Source organism: Hyperoodon ampullatus, assembly GCF_949752795.1.
Source record: "Hyperoodon ampullatus genome assembly, chromosome: X".
NCBI lineage: Eukaryota > Metazoa > Chordata > Mammalia > Artiodactyla > Ziphiidae > Hyperoodon > Hyperoodon ampullatus.
In genome coordinates, this window is record NC_136913.1 from 59481639 (window position 1) to 59497831 (window position 16193).

The following is a 16193-nucleotide window of genomic DNA, read 5'->3' on the forward strand; positions in this document are numbered from 1 at the left end:
GTCTTCCCCGACCGGGGCTCGAACCCGTGTCCCCAGGATTCTTAACCACTGAGCCACCAGGGAAGCCCTAGTATTTTGTTTTGTTTTTTCATAAAACCTTGTATGGTTGCAAATTAAGTACAGTTGTTTAGATGTTTTCGGAATTCTAAATAACGTTTGTTAACTTTAGAAGTTAAATGTAAGCGTTAAATGTAGAAAGTAGATTTACCTAAACTGATAGGCTAGATAAGGCTTGCTCTAAGATGTGAAAGATCTCAATTGAATTTCCTTTATTAAATATAAGAAAGGACATGACTTTATTCAAGTAGTTGATTCATTTCATTATATCTGCAATTGATGTGAAGTAAGAAGAGACAAACTGATAGGTAGTTTAACTTACTGTGAGGGGTGACGTCAACTAGTAAGTTTCCTTTATTCTCAGACGTAAAAGGGTATAACTTTGTTGAAGCACTTGGTCCACTTTGTTCTATCTACAACTGGTATGAGTGTGAAAGATCTGAACTTAGTCGTTTTCCTTAATTCTTAGAGATAAAAAGTATTTAAAGAGAGATTTTAAAAAGTATTAAAGTAGTTGATTCATTTTGTTATATCTGCAACTGCTATGAAGCACAAAAAAAATGAGCAATATACTTTTGCTGATATTTGAGACTTGTTGATATCTTGAATTTGCCCAAAAAAAGTAAAAGTGAAATGATTTGCAGTAAACAATTAAAAAAATTTAACCTTTAGGTCCTGTATTTCAGTGAGATTACTTAAATTCATTTAAAAATTCTTCGTACCCACCAAATGTTCTAAACTAAAACATACGAAGGGGAAAAGGCGAACAGTAGTTTGTTTAAAGAATAAAAGCAGTTTAAAAAAATACCTGGTTTTCTATTTTTGTATAGCTGACTGAGTTCATATAGAGTTTGTATCCCAGGATCGACTTCAGCAAAGGAATCCTGGAGGGTTAGGGAGCAGGAGTGAAGGGGGAGGACAGAGTGACAGATGAGGCTTTTGGAAGGAGGAATGGGCCTGCAGTCCTGATGGTGGTCTGGAGTGGAATATCTCCCAGGGAAGGATATAGGGAGAAATAAGATAGTTGAAGCTATCCTGAGTTGATGTTTCACTCAGTGAACACATCATGAAATGGCTCCAGTTAAGGATGTTCTCATTGCTATGCATGACAAAGGATTCTCACTTTCAAAAACTTGCCAGTCCAGGGCTAGTTGCAGGAGGGAAAGAAGTGCCACTGTTTTTTTCTTTTTTTTTTTTTTGAAGGCAGGGTGTGTGTTGGGGGGAATCTCTTTTCAAAATACAAATATAGAAATCCTGCCAGATAGCTCACTGTGTAAATGTGTGCATCAGATACATTTTCAGATAGCCAGCTGGCTGAGAAGAGGAAGTCCCTGAGAAGACTAGGTATTTGGCCGCATTGTGAGAAGAGCGCCTTTTATAGGGATGAGAATGCTGGCTGGGGAAGGAAGAATAGGCCAGGAAGGGAGGCATAATCTATAGAAGGGGGCCTGGCTGGGAAAAAGGGTGAAAACTGGGGAAGGGGTCAGTCTAGGAGGATGAATGGGCCGTGGCAGGGGAAAGGGGACGAGGCAGAAGAAGGGGAGACGGCTAGGTAAGGACACCTGTGTGGACTGGGGCACAGGGTGAAGAAGGAGGCCAGGCTAGGAAGGGGATAATGGAGTGGGGGCTGCTTAGGGAAGGAGGACTCGGCTGGTCAAGGGAAAGAGGCTTAGTTGAGTTAGGAGGCAAAGGATGAGAGAGGAATCCTTGAGTGTTAAAGGGGAAAAGTCCTGGGGAATGGCACCTGACCAGGGAAAGAGATCTGGCTGGGAAAGTAGGCTTAAGCTGGGGAAGAGGGTGAGGCTGGGGAAGGGGCCTGGATGTGGGAAGGGGCCTGTCTTGGAAAAGGAGCACAGACTTGATAGGGTGGCACAAGCTGAGGATGGGAGACTGGCTGGGCTGGGGGAGATTGGGGGGTGAAAATATCCTGGCAGGGAAAGGTGGCCTGCCTGGGGAGGGGCTCTGGCAGGGGAATGGGGCCTGGGAAGGAGGCACAGGCAAGGAAAGGAAGCTGGTGTCGGGAGAGGTTCGAATGCTGAGACCGACATAGGCTGGGCATGGGATAATAGGTGTGTTGATGGACCTGGCTGGAAGAGGGGGATTAGCAAGTGGGGAGGGCCTGCTAGGGCAGGGATCCTGCCTGGGAAGGAAGGCGTGTGTCCTGGCTGAGGGAGGGCACATGGTTGAGGAAAGGGACCTAGCTGGGGGCACAGGCTAGGGATGGGGAGAAGGTCTGGCTGAGGAGGGGGAATAAGCTAGGGAAGGGGTTTGGTTGAGGAAGGGGTATACCGGTTGAGGAAAGGTACCTTACTGGGAAGGAGGCCCGCCTAGGGAAATGAGCTTAGACTGGGGGAGAGGCTGTTAGGTCCCTGGGTGAAGAGAGCCTGGCTGTGGGGAGGAGTCTGGCTGGGAAAGACTTCCCAGCTGGGGGCATGTGTGTGTGAAGGGGTCCAGGCAGGGAAATGTCACATGGTTGGGGAGGGGACTTTACTGGTGATGGAGAGCTGAGAGAGGAGGATGCTTGGCCAGGGAAGGAGGCCTTTTTTTTTTTTTTTTCTGGGGGTGGCAGAAGTGTGTTTGTTCTGGGTCCACCCACCGAGCCAATTAGGGTGCTGGGGACGCGAAGCGGATGTAAAGGGTGGGCCGAGACCGTCCCGGGGACGGCCTAGGCCTCCACGGCCCGGCCGTTGATGACGCGGATGTGGCGGATGATGTCGTGGATGACTTCTGACGTGGTGCCCTGGCCCCCGATGTCTGGGGTGTGCATATTTTCATTGTCCATGGATGCCAAGACGGCCTTGCGGATGGAGGTGGCGTAGGAGTGGAGCTTGAGGTGGTCGAGCATCATGCGACTTGGCACTGGCTATGAAAGGCCAGTGAAGGGGGAACTCCTTGGCAAAGTGGTCCAGCTGAAAAGGGAAAAGGCTGGGCACAAGCACCTGGCTATGAGAAGGAGGCCCTTTCTGGAGAAGGGGGTCCCGTGAGGGCAAGGGGACAAAGGGTTGAAAAGGGGCTTTGCCTGGGGAAGGGTAGCCTGGCTAAGGAGGCTGTCAACAGGGTCTCAGGTCGGGGAACAGGCCCTGGCTGGGTGAGGGGCCTGCGAGCAGAAGGGTCCTGCATGGGGAATAACACAGGCTGGGGTTGAGGCCTGCCTGGGGAGGGGAGGCTGGCAGCATAGGACGGTAAAGAGGCTGGGCTGTGGCCCAGGGTGGGAAAACTTCAGGCAAGTGGCTAGAGGCTGGAGAGAGGGACACAGGCTGGTAAGATGGCTGGTTTAGAAAGGGGGCCAATCCAAAGAAGGAGGCATAGGCTGAGGAAGAGGCTCTGGCTGGGGAAAGGGGCCTGGCCGGGCAAGGGGACATAGGCTGGGGAAGGAAAAGCAAGTTGGGTCAGGGAGCCTGGGCACGGGCTGGCGGGGGTGGGTGGGTAAGAAGCTGGGGCAGGGGCCGGGGCAGGGGCCTGGGTAGGGTTGCTGCAAAAGAGGAGACTGGCTGGGAATGTGACTCCGCTGGGGTGAGGGTCTAGGTGGGTATAGGGGAAGCCTGCCTAGGAGGGGAAGGGAACCAGGCTAGGGAGGTAGCCTTGGCCAGGGAAGGGGGCATAGGTAGCTGGGGAGGCAGGTCTAAACGGACAAAGAGAGCCCGGCTGAGAAGAGGGCCTGGCTGGCTTGGAAGCACAGGCAGGTTAAGGGCTTCTGATGGGGGATGGGCTTATCTGCTGGGGCAGGGTGCATAATGTGGGGAAATGGGACTACCTGGGGAAGGGGGCCTGGTTCCAAGGGGGTATAGACTGAGGAGCAGGGTTAGGGAAGTGAGGAAGAGGGAATAATAGGCTGGTGACAAGGACCAGGGGCCTGGTTGGTATAGGGTATGAATTGGTATAAGGTGAAAAAGGGATTCCTGGCTTTTGCATGGGGAAGGGCTAGGGAGTGGCACCTGGCTAGGGGAGGAGGCACTCGCTAGGGAAGTTATCTGCACATAAAGTTGGGAGGCGCTGGATGCAGAGGGGCCACTGTTGTGAAGGCAGGGTGCACTGGCCAAGGAAGGGGGCATGGCCGCGGAAGAGGGCATAGGTTGGTGAAGAGGGCACTGCCTGGATAATGTGGGCCTTGCTGGGAGTGGGGGGAGGGCCTGGTGCTGCCCACGGAATTCTGCCCAGCAGAAGGCAGCAAACAAACCAGCAGAGTCCCATTTTACAGGCTTCTTTCTCCCTAAATACAAGAGAAATCACTATTCTGTCTAGGGAACCCTTAAGATCTCACTGGGCCTGTCCCAACTTCCTCCACTGGGTTTGCCTTCAGCTGGAAGGATGGGGAAGAGTAAACCCAGGCCAGATTCCAACCAGGCCCAGAGCACAAGCCAAGAAGGGGCCTTCGCTGTGGGATCTGGCAGGACATGAGGGATTTGCGGTCTGTTCCATTTTGTAACAGTGACCACAGTCACTGAGGACAGTTGACTGTTCTGGGCAATTGTGTGTGCATAAGCCATGGGGTACTGTTCCCAAAGGGGTTCAATTCCAGAAGCAACTTTCATTCATTTACTTACCATTCTTCATTTACTCCTCATGATCATGCACTTTTGCCTTAGCAGCCAAAGACAAGGACACCTATCTGGATTTGAAGCCCCGCTCATATACCCACTTCCTAGCTTTGTGACTTGGATTAAGTCATCTAATCTTTCTGGGCTTCGGTTACCTCATCAGTAACATGGGACAGTTATTGCCCGTCTTAGAGGTATCTCTTGGGATGTTAGGTACATTAAATGAAAATATGTATAAAATGTGCAATAAATGTATCATTACCTAGGGGCCTAAGACTATAACACTATCAGCTGTGGCAGCAACCACCCCTTCATTCTGTCTACAGTAATTTTGGAGCCACTTGGCCTCTTCCCACAGGTCCTACAGTGGAAGCCAAAACTTCTTGGTCTGCAGCGTGAAAGCAAATCCCACTGGGGCTTAGCAGAGTGTCCTCTTGGGGACGGGGGGGCCTGTGTGCGGGGACTCCTCAGGCCAGTCAGTATCTTCCTTCCTTCCACCCTTTTTCTACACACACACATACACATGCGTATTTTAAAAAAACCAAATTGGTATCATTCTATTTGAACTACTTTTTTTTTTTAACTTAACAATACATTATAAGCATTTCCTTCTCTCCTTAGTCTTCAATACGATGATTTTAATGCCTGCATTCTAGCCTGTGAATGTGCCACAATTTATTTGTCCTATTCTATTGCTGGACATTTAGATTGCTTTCAATTTCTCACTGCTACAAATATGCGACTGTAATATCCTTGTAGCTGAGTCTTTGTCTATATTTCTGATTATTCCCCTTTGATAAGATTTCTAGAAGTGATCTAGGTCCAAAGGAGAGGCTTTCAATGCATACTGGTAAATTGCCCTCCAGAAGGAGTGAGCCAATGTACACTCTCAGGGTGTGAGAGTGTTATTTTCCCATATAGTTGCAAACACTGAAAATTATCATCTTTGCTCATTTGTTAGGTGAAAAATGCTGTATTAGTTGACCCTCTGTTGATTACTAGTAAGGTAGAATATTCCTCTAAGTATTTGTTAGCATGTCTATTTCATTCATGCTGGAACAAATAATTCTTAATTTATTGCCTGTTCCTGACATTTGCTTAATTTTTTATGGGTAAGTTTGTCTTCTTCTTACGGATTTGTAATAGGTCCTTCCACTTTTCATTCGGATATTTTTTAAAACTAGTTTTTCCCATACATTATTAGGCTCTCAGTGTTGTTTCTGACTTTTTGCGTGTGCTCAAGTTTAAAATTGTAAGGGAGTCTATCTATCGATCTTTTTCTTTATGGTTTCTGTCTTGGTATCTTGCTTAGAAAGGGCTTCCCCATCCCGAGGTTGCATCAATATTCGTATATACTTTCAAGTTTCTTATGCTTTCTCTTTATATTTAACACTATTTAACATATCCACCTGGAAATTACTTGGGTGGAGGACAAGGACATAAACTGATTTTCTCCAATTATGGTAATTAACCAGTTAGCCGAACACCACTTACTGAATAATCCACCATTTCACCACTGATTTCAAGTGCCACCTTCCACATATATGACATTCTTATGAGAGGGTAAATCTCGTTTCAGCCAGTCCCACAGAATAACTGCATTCCAGTGACCTCCATGTGAAACTGCCAGCTGTCCATTCATCCATTCACTCCATATTTACTGAAGAGAATGGTGATAAACAGTAGAGGTAGAGAGATAAAGATCCAGTCCCAGCGCTCACCATCTAGTAGAGATGGCAGATCGGAAAATAGACAGAAATAAACAGAAGGCAGCATGACCAGTGCTGTGATGAAAGGAAGCACAGAGGAAGGACACTTCATCAGACCTGGGGTGGCAGGGAGGCTTAGGAGGAGCTCGCAGAGAACACAGCCAGAGCAAAGGCAGGAGTGAAAGAACAGGGTGTCGGGACTTCCCTGGTGGCCCAGAGGTTGGGAGTTTTCCTTCCAATGCAGGGGGTGAGGGTTCGATCCCTGGTCGGGAAGCTGGGATCCCACGTGCCTTGAGGCCAACAAACCAAAACACAAAACGGAAGCAGTGTTGTAACAAATTCAATAAAGACTTTAAAAAAAAATGGTCCACATTTAAAAAAAAAAAAAGAACATGGTGTGTCCGTGTTCAGTGGAGCTGGAGGGTAGAGGTGACAGGTGAGGGAGCTGTGGGAAAGAAGCTGCAGAGGGAGGCTGGCATGGTCTCCCAGCTTTAGTAACCATCGGTTTTACTCATAATATTACAAATTAAATAAATACACATTGAATGAGATACCATTTTTCATCAGTCAGATTAGCAAAGAAGTCAAGTTTGATAATATGCTGTGTTGATGGGAGAATGCAGAAACAGGCATTCTCAAACATACTGTTTCCCTTGTACATGACTAAAGAATATATTTTAAATGATACTATGGGTTGCTTTTGAGGAGGGGAACCAAGTTGCTGGGGGAAAAGGATGGGACGGAGCTTTGCACTGTGTAATCTCTTAAACGGCTGATATTTTGAACTATATGAGTTAATAAATAAATCTAAGCCTAACTAACTCACTAAATAAAACGCACATAGCTTTTGAACTGGCAGTCTATATCCAGGGATCTATACTACAGGTATACGTATTATACGGCAGTATATTTCAAGGCTATTCATTAGAGTGTTGTTTGTGCAAGTAAAACTCTAGATACAACCTAAATATCCTCAGTGAGGACTAGCTGAGTAAATTTTGCATCATCCATATGAATTGTTTCCTCTAGGGAGAGGGAAAGAAATGGGTGGGTGGGAGGAGGAAGGTGTTGAGCTTTTTCCTTTTAAACTATGTCCTTCGATAGAGTTGGATTTTTTTATTGCAAGGCTATATATCACCTCATTCTCTCTCCTGCCAGCCCCTGGCAACCAACATTCTACTCTCTGTCTCTCAATTTGACTACCCTATGTACCTCATATAAGTGGAATCATACAATATTTGTCCTTTTGTGACTGGCTTATTTCACATAGCATAATGTCTTCAAGCTTCATCCACGTTGTAGCAGGTGTCAGAATTTCCTTTTTAAAGCTGAATAATAGTCCATCGTGTGTATATACCACATTTTGTTTATCCATTATATCATTGAATTCTTAAGTAGAAATTTGTATCTATGTATCATCTAAAAACTAGAAAAAATGATTTCAAAACACTATTTCCTTCCTTCCTCTTCCTCTGGGATAATTTAAATATCATAGGAATTATCTGCTCCTTGAAAGTTTGAAATAGTCCATATACTTGTGAAATTGCGCCGGGGCCTTTTTTTGAAGTGAGACTCTTTGACAGTCAGGTAGAGTCCCTGGAAGAAAAGCTATGCTGTGTAAAACAACCATAATTTATCTAAAATAGATAGGGACAAAAATTAGACAACAAAGTCAGGAGGTAAAGAGTAAATGTGAAATTTTTCTTATCTCTCAGAGGGTGAATCAAAGATACCATTTCAGTTTTGAAGTTGAAAAATTGAGAATTGTAGGCTTAAGCGTGGGGCTTACCGTCATAAAAATAACCACCAGTAGAACTAAAAGCGAATTGCCTATGCTCCCATTTAGAAGATTTAAAAAAAAAGAATAAAGGAAAGAGAAAACCTAGCCCTTGGAGCAACAGATAGAAAACAAAGGAAAGAGAAATAGTGAACTGGCCTTTTGTCATGGGGTCGCGGAGGGCGAGGGAGGAGCCAGGTAGCTTGTGCCTTTTTTTCCTGGCGTCTTCATTTTTACTTTGGTTTAAATTATTTTGCATATGGAGATACCAAGGTTGTGCTCTGCGTCTGTGGCCTGTTCCTACTTGGAAAAAGAAGACATCTTCTTATCTCATTTTGATTCTGTTTTATTTCGGTGGGTATCTCCTAGGGGGATTATGCATATGCTCATTAACTCAGCCATCAAGTCCCAACTTGACTTTGAATAGGAAAAATGTGCCCCTTAAATATGTTTACTGCTCCTGAATTAATCTTGCCAAAACACTTTGTTAACCATTGACCTAGATGATCTCTGTAGGCCCTTCCAGCTCCCTCTGTGCCTGTTTTGGTTTCTCTGTCTCTCTATCTCTCTGTCTCTGTCTCTGTCTCTCTCCTTTACACACACACACACACACACACACACACACACACACACACACACAGAAATCTAGGACCTGTCTCTGAACATTGTGTATGACCCCACAACACTACGTGGCAGAAACAATAGGGAAGCAGTCTTGGTTTGGCGTAAGAAAGAAATGTTTTGATAATCAGAGCTATTCAAAGATATGAAAAACCATCTCACAAGGTGGCGAGTTCTCTGTTATTGGAGATGTGTAAGCCCAGGCTGGATAGCCACCACCTCAGAGGTTTTCAGGCCATTCAAGCGTCTAATGGGGATTTAGAAGAAATTTGAAAACAAAAGAGGTTTCTTTTACTTAGAGGTGGGGAGTGAGGCAGAAGAGAACCACAGAAGCCCCTGGGCATGGGGAAGGCCTGGGCTGGGAGCTGGGGGAGCACTAAAGGAGATTTGCCAGGCCTCTTTTACTCAGTTGAGTCCTCTTTCTAGAACCACAGAAATGTTCATCCCTCCCCCAGGGATGGCCCTGATGAGTCTTGAGTTTGGAAACAGAAGAGTATTGTGGAGCTGCAGGAATAGCCTAAGGTGGAGACACCACAACTGCAATGTTGACTCCAGCCCTTGTTCCGAAGTGCAAAACTACCGGTTGAGCGGGCTTGCAGAGTTGCCCAAGGGACCTGTTCTAATGAATAGCCTAGAAACACTGGAATACATTCTCAAGTGTGTAAATAGTGCTTCTGACATATCTGAGGGGGCTTGAAAACAGTTTAAGTATCCTAATCAGTTCAACCAAATACACTGAGTATCTCTACTAGCAGGCACTGCTGGCTGGGCAGGGGCCCAGGAAGGCCAGGGTAGGGGCCCCAAAATAATTAAGACTGAGTTTGTGCTCTCCATGGCAGCCTCACGGCCTCGGAGATGAGAAGCACACAAATCCAAGTGACTGCCAACCCAAGGCCCACCCTTAAGTGCTGTGGTCCAGTTAAGAAGATGAGGAAGTGAAGTGGGAATGCTCTGGGCCAGCTTGGAGTAGGGAGGAAGAGGGAACGGGAAGCTCGGAAAGTTCATCTCAGATTTAGGGGGGAAGCCCTCAAGGGAAGAGCGTCCCAGGCTGTGAGGACCCCAGGAGGCAAACACCAGAGGTGGCAGTGGGCGAGACACGAGTAAAGAAGGGTTGTTCGGGCTTCCCTGGTGGCGCAGTGGTTGAGAGTCTGCCTGGGTGCGCGCCCGCCCGCCCGCTCAAGTGGCCGGGCGGGGGGTCGGCCCGCGCTCCGGGTGGCTTTGCCACGGTCGCTAGTCGCGACTCTGTAGGCGGAAGCGTGGAGACGAGCCTGAGCGTCAGGCTCCCCACACACAACCGCGTGACCCGGGGACTTTCCCCAGGGTGTGCAAAAGCACAGGCACCCCCTCAGTCAGGAGATGGGGGCGGGGAAGGATGCTCCCGCGTGTTCGCGGGAAGAGGGGTGAGGGCGCGGGGCCAGGGAAGCTGAGCCACGGGGGCCTGGGAGGGGAGGCCGCCTGGGCGGGGTGGGGCATGGCGGGGGAAGTGACTCAAGGCCAGAGGCGGACAGGCCCACGGAAAGCAAGGGTGGGGGAGGCGCGGGGAATGGGCGATCCTGAATCGAGAGTCTGCCTGCCAATGCAGGGGACACGGGTTCGTGCCCCGGTCTGGGAGGATCCCACATGCCGCGGAGCGGCTGGGCCTGTGGGCCATGGCCGCTGGGCCTGCGCGTCCGGAGCCTGTGCTCCGCAATGGGAGGGGCCACGGCAGTGAGAGGCCCGCGTACCACAAAAAAAAAAAAAAAAAAAAAAAAAAAAAGAAGGGTTGTTCGCATCTCCAGCGTCTGTTTCCCTCCATTACCACAAAAGCCTCCAATGTCCTTTTTGGGGGTGCGAACCCCTGTCACCCTCTTGGGGTGACAGCGGTTCACCTCCAGGACCCTCCCCTTTCAGGTCTGCCAATCAAAGCACCGATTCTTCCGGGCCACAGTGATTGGCTCAAGGTGAATCTATGGCTTGGGCCCGCCCAATCAGAGTGAAGCCCATGAGCACACGCGCTCTGTTGCTCCTTTGAACCTGTGAGAAACAAAATCCGGAGCCCCTGCCATCTTGCATCTGTGGGAGCTGGCAGGGGAGGGACTGCAGTGACCAGGGTGGCCGAGGTGAATCCACCAAGGTTCATCACCAAATTGAGTCACCTCCTAGGAAGAGGCTAATAATAAGGCGTTCCTGGAATTGGAGGTGAGTTCAAAGTTCTTGGAAAATCACGTCAGAATTTTGTTTGAAACAAAAGCGGAAGGAAATGGGCAGCGGCAGCGGTGTTTTCCCATGTCCACGAAGCCGCTTTATCTGGGCTTCTCAGCTACCTTGAAACCAAGAACGGGCTACTCGGGGTATTCTAGCCCCTGGGGAGTGGGCTCTCTAAGGAGTAAGTGAGAACTCGGGGGCCTGTGGCAGTCTGATGTGAATGAGTGTTTGTCCATTCCCAGGAATGCAAGCATCCCTGAGGGGTCCTGGGAGTAACCGGGTTCTGATCCCAGTCATGAGTTTCTGATCATGAGCTGCCTTCCCGTAGGGCCCAGATTCAGTGACCAGCCACATCGGAGAAGAGAGACTATTTCTGCCACTTGCTCCATCCTTTGTGGAAAAAAGTCTTCTGTACTCTAGAGGCAATAGAATCCGTTAAAAGTTTGTTTTTCAGAAGGAATGAGACATCAGAGCTATGCTTTAGACATAAGGAATCTTAGGGGAAAGAATGGATTGCAAGGAGAGAGATTGGAGGCAAGAAGCTGATTTGAGAGGCTGTCTTTTCATCCATGACAGACGAGGCTGACCTGGCCTGGGGCTGTGGCAGCAGGGAGAGAACAGGGGACCAAAGTGATGGACACTGGGAGTAGAATTAACATTTGTTTTATGTGGCGGGTAAAGACAAAGACAGGATCAGAGGTGATTCCCTGGTTTCTGGCTGGAGTAACTCAGGAAAAGGTCCACTGAGATAGGCCCTTAAAAATCCCTTCAGTTACCAATCAAGTAGAGTGTCCCCAGTTTCACGTATACAACCTTTGTACACTAAAGCTTTTTGTACCTCTGAGCCAAACTGAAAGGAGCATGTGAGTGAGCACAGACTATCTTAGAAAGGATACACAAGAAACTCAAGGAGTCCAACTCAGCAGCTGAGAATAGGGTGTAAAAGCACTGATGATTCAAAATAGAAATAGAGTTTAAAATTTTAACTATATAATCAAATTTTAAGAATAAAAGCAGTTCAGGATTTCCCGGGTCGTCCAGTGGTCAGGACTCCACGCTTTCACTGCCAAGGGCCCGAGTTCAATCCCTGGTCAGGGAACTAAGATCCCACAAGCCACATGGCATAGCCAAATAAATAAATAAATAAAAGCAGTAGCAAGACAAGAGTGTGTCAGCCATCAGTAGTCACGAAGCTCAGATTTTTTCAGTTGATAATAATAAGACAGGAGCTTCAGCAGGACAATGCAGGGAGGGCTCTACATCCTTCCTCCTGTAGTTCTCTAGTAGGTAACTATTTGACCACAGTTCACAGCCTGTCTCTTTGTCATACACACATCCCACTGCTTTCAAGGAAAGCAAATAATCCTCAGAGACAGTAAAGTCTAAATTCCACATCTTTTGGTTAAAATGGTAAATTGTATTTATTTTACTATAATAAAAATCATATTATATATACATATGTATACATATCCATTTATACAGTTATATACATACAGATACATGCATATATAAATGAAACACTAAAAAGCTACAAGCCAAATGTCAGCAGTGAATTGTGAAGTCTGAATTGTGAGATTATGAGATTTTTACTTTCTTTTATTTGTTTTTGGCTTTGTAGGGTCTTTGTTGCTGCACGAGGCTTTCTCTAATTGCCCTGAGCGGGGGCTACTCTTTGTTGCAGTGTGCGGGCTTCTCATTGCGGTGGCTTCTCTTGTTGTGGAGCACGGGCTCTAGGCACGCGAGCTTCAGTAGTTGTGGCACACGGGCTTAGTTGCTCCGAGGCATGTGGGATCTTCCTGGACCAGGGCTTGAACCTGTGTCCACTGCATTGGCAGGTGGATTCTTAACCAGTGCACCACCAGGGAAGCCCGAACACATTACTTTTTCAGGGAAAAATAAGTGTGTTTCTTTAAATCCACTTGAGTTTGCTTGAACAGGCTCTTTGCTTTGGCCAAGGAGGAGGCAGGCCCTAGGGGCAGATGCATGTGTGTTCCAGCGCAGGAATTTCTCCTCTCCAGGCCTGCCCTCCACCTTTACAAGGCGATTTCAGGCTTGCAGAGCTCATGAAGAGTCTCTCGCTCACACATGGGCATTGTCAGAGGGCATGTACAAGGCCTCTTTGAATCTCATAGATGAATTTACAACCGTTTCATGAGGGATTCCTCCCGATGGCCCCAGAAACTATGTTGGGACTGTTCTGCCTGACTTACAGCCAAGAGTCATGTCAAGGCTGCGTGTGGCAGCAGCACAGTGCGGTGGGAAAAGTGACACAGACGAGTCAGCCGTGGAATTCTGCAGTGTGACCATCAGCCCAACACTCCCCCTCTCTGGCCCTTCCTTCCTTCATTGCTAAGATGAGGGGATCATTAATTCCATTAAAAGCAGTATAATTGTTTCCTGAAATCGGACCCACAATGGATTTTGAGTTTTGCATCATTTGCAAAGCAGTTTCTGTTTCTTTCTTCTGCTTCTACTGATGCAGAGACCTGAGGCCCACTACAATGCCTTGTCTAAAAGCAGAACCACTAAACCTTGGTGACACAAAGAAATTGCCGCAGAAACTTTGAAATTTAAGAACTTTCTGTTTTGCTTTGTTGTTTGTTGTTTTGACTTTTTACTTTGAGCCAGGTCAAATTTTTAGCCTTGATGTATTTCCCTCACTGACCTTTGAAGAGAGAAGGGAGGTCCCCAGAGGCCAAGGTGGGGAGGGCGATAGGCAGACAGGATGGCAGGGAGCACCGCTTAGAGTTCTGTTAACGAACAAAATTCACCTGAGTGAATTTGAAGATCAATTGGCTTTATTCAGCAATTCACAAATCGGACAGCATCCCATCTAGCAAGCAGAGAGCAGCTCCAAGGAACTGTACAAAATGGAAGGTTTTGAAAGGCAGAGAAGGGGTGGGACAAAGAAGTCATCAACAAAATAAGGGGTTATTTCAGACAAAGGTCACCTTCCTTTTGGGGAAGGCAGGGGTCTATGTGGCAGACTACCTCACTAGTGCTGGCCAGGAAATTCCAGACTGACTGGTTAAAGTCACTTTCATGGGATGGGCTAAAACTGCAATTTGGTTACGTATTAAGTCTTGGTTTACTGATGTGGGGCATAGCACACGTGACTTCATTTTGGGCCTGTTGTTTCTTTGTTTAACAGTTCTATTTGAGTAGAATAGGCATGGCAAGAATAAACACAAAATGTTAACAGAGGGCTTCCCCGGTGGCGCAGTGGTTGAGAGTCTGCCTGCCGATGCAGGGGACACGGGTTCGTGCCCCGGTCCGAGAAGATCCCACATGCCGCGGAGCGGCTGGGCCCGCGAGCCATGGCCGCTGAGCCTGCGCGTCCAGAGCCTGTGCTCCGCAACGGGAGAGGCCACAGCGGTGAGAGGCCCGTGTACCGCAAAAAAAAAAAAAAAAAAAATGTTAACAGGGGTTTTCTCCCAGGAGAATTATGGAATTTAATTTCTCCAGATTATTGACAGTGAGCATATATTACAGTTTTATTTTATATTGTATTTCAATAAAAATCAATCAGTGTAAAGATTCCTAGATACTGTGAGACTCATTAAAATCATTTTGTAGTATTTTTTTCTGCAAACAAAAGACCTTTTTTAATTAAGAAAAACATCATTTAAAATTGCAAATGCTTTTCTTTTTTTAATGAAAAAACAATTAGCCATGACTTTTTTCCAGTGAATAAAAATTTCCCTAACAGGCTTGCTCTAAATGTTAAATTTAAAAAATTTCAGTATTGTAGTGCTACCTCCATACACAATAGCTAGCATGATTAAAAGTTAAAAGCTTTCTTGAAACACAGAAAATCATTATAATGAATAATGCAAGTTAAAAAATTTTTAATTCAGTGTTTTCCTCAAAGTAGCTTCATATTTTAAGTACTCATTAGAAAAACGAAGCTGCAAAGTAATTTGTAAAATGAGACCACTACACATCTATCAGAATGACTAAAAATAAAAAATTATGACACCACCAAATGCTGGTGAGGATGCAGAGAAACCTGATTCCGCATACACTGCTGGTGAGAACGCACAATGGTACAACCACTCTGGAAAATAGCTTCTTCACAAACTAAACATACACTTATAATATGACCCAGAAATTGCACTCCTGGGCATTTTTTTCCCAGAGAAATGAAGCCTTGTGCTCACACAAAAAACCTGTATATGGATGTTTATAGCAGGGGTTGTAACAACCCCAAACTGGAAACAGCCCGGATGTCCTTCAACAGGTGAATGGTTAAGTGAACTACAGTACATCCATATCATGGAATCCTAGTTAGCAATAAAAACGACTGAAGTTTTGATATATGTAAAAACTTGGACCAATGTCCACTTTCCTCATTTGTAACAGGGAGGAGGTTGTCATAACAGCCTTCCTGTTTGGGAATTCAAGATACAGATGAGCAGAGTGGGGCAGGATGAGAGCATGTTTGAAAGAGCTTAGGGATTTTATTTTATTTTTTAGAACTTTTAGAGATTCAAAATAATCAGAAGGAAGTGGCTTGATGAAGGCCAACTGTCATGCTTCATGGGAGCCCATTTTGGAAGCTGGGAACCCAGGAGAAGGGGAGTTTAGGGTAGGTGCATTCTGTTGGCACAAGACGAAGTCTGCTCAGCTGTAGTGAACTTTAAGGTTGTTGCTTTCTCACACTGAGATGGGACAGGGTGGATTTGAGGCCTAAACTGAAAGGATTCTGTGTTCCCAGGAACATAAGGAAATATCTTGTTCTGATACACAAAATTAAGGGTTCATCAGTCAAGGCAACTAAAGAACTGGAGAGAGCCACATTGCCTCCTGAACACTGGGAGCAATGGGAAGTCCGGTGTCAGAGCACATTCATCTGGTGTAACAGTATTTGTCACGTGATTCTCAAGCACGACCAGTGTCTGCACTGTGTTCAGGCTAGGAAGTGAAGTACGCAGTTCAGAGCCCACGAAAATCTCCACAAGCTCAGTTGCTGCACGTAATGCACAAAGGCGGGATTTTACATCCGGGACAGGAACCCCGCTAAAACCGGAAGCACCCCTTGCTACGGGGTCTGATGGGGGCATATGTAGTGTCTCCCAACAGCCAATCCTAGTGCCAGGAGTGTTTAGGAGGCGTAGCCGTGGAGAGACAGTGGCCAATGGCAGAGAGGGCCGTTAATAGAGTGAGGGCAACCGCGGGTGAGGGGAAGAGAGTACAGCCGCCACGGGAGGCTGAGGAGCTCTAGCCAGTTGGGTGGTTAGACTGTTGACGCGAACTGTAGCGGTACTTCAGCCACCAAACTTCGATTCTCGCCTGCCCTTAAACATC